The following is a 1,582-nucleotide window of genomic DNA, read 5'->3' on the forward strand; positions in this document are numbered from 1 at the left end:
GTGGGTCAGCATCAGTCTGGAGGCTTCTCCTGACTCATGTAGCTGCAGGGGCTGATGAACCCAAGATTTGCAGGACAGATGGCAGGCTGTTGGCTCACAGGCTGTGAAGGCAGACAAATCCCAAGATTGGCAGGCAATACGGCAGGCCACTGGTTCACGTCTCAAAAACTGAAGGTCAGATGATGATGAGCCGGATGCAGGATCCAGAGTGAGCAAAAACCAGAGAGCTTTGCCAGAATGTCCATATATATTGGATGTAGATCACACCTCCGAGGACTCTCTCCTTACAACTGATTGGCTGATCATATCAAATCACATCATGGAGGTGATTACATTGTATCACAAAATGGAGGATAACTGCATCATTAAATAAGTGCCAAATTATATCACTGCATAACTGTAAAACTACATCATTACTTAACCCAGCTGATCATGGTTCTTTGCCTGATAGGGTGACTCAAACTTCGTTCCTGACAGGTCTGGACCATTAGTAGTCATGTCGAAATTGTGTTGCTGTAGTTTTCCATTGACTTTAATCACAGGGCATGGTAGTACCAAGAGATGTCCTAAGAGATCTCCTGCATGCCAGGAATACTCTTCTATACCTCAATTATGTAGTATCAATCCAACTTCCCTTTGGTAATCAGGATCAGTCACACCAGCCAATACATAACTGCTTTCTTTGTCTGTTGATCCAGATTCATAAGGAGCCCAAAGTGCCCAGGTTGCATTCTTAACTTTCAGTTCAATGGAATCAGTGTTGTGTCTCCTGGTGGAAGCTTTCCTCCCTTTGGAACTAAGACCTCCATACCAGCAAAACGTAAGGTCAAGGGGACAGCAAGCAAAAATTTTGTGAGTGGGTCACTAGCAGTAATAGTGAGCGGTGCCACTCTCAGCTCCATCCTTTGATTCCTGGATGCATGAATCCTGGTTATAGGAGAAACAACACCATTTATTGGATGCTGGTTTAGAGCACATACAGCCTCCAGGAGAACATTGTCCCAACCCTGCAAGGTATTGCCATCTAGCTGGCACCTTAATTGTGTCTTTAGGAGCCATTCCATCATTTTATCAAATCAGCTGCTTCCGGATGAAAGGGAAAATGGTGAAACCATTGAATTTCATGAGCATAGATCCTTTGCCACATTTCATTTGCTGTGAAGTGAGTCACTTGATCCAAGGAAATGCTGTGTGGGATACCATGATGGTGGATAAGGCATTCAATAAGTCCACAGATGGTAGTTTTGGCAAAAGCAATGCATGCAGGGAAGGCAAATCCATATCCAGAGTAAGAGTCTATTCCAGTAAGAACAAAATAATGCCCTTTCAATGATGGAAGTGATCCAGTGTAAGAAGTCTACCACCAAGTTGCTGGCTGATCACATCAAAGAATGGTTCCATATTAGGAATCAGTGTTGGTCTCTCTTACTGGCAGACTGGGCACTCAGCAGTGGCTGTAGCCAAGTTGGCCTTGGTGAGTGGAAGTCCATGTTGCTGAGCCCATACATAACCTCCATCCCTGCCATCATAACCACTTGGTTCATGAGCCCATTGAGTAATGATGGGAGTGGCTAGGGAAAGA

This window comes from Trichechus manatus, unplaced genomic scaffold (genome assembly GCF_000243295.1).
Source record: "Trichechus manatus latirostris isolate Lorelei unplaced genomic scaffold, TriManLat1.0 scaffold00013, whole genome shotgun sequence".
Lineage (NCBI taxonomy): Eukaryota > Metazoa > Chordata > Mammalia > Sirenia > Trichechidae > Trichechus > Trichechus manatus.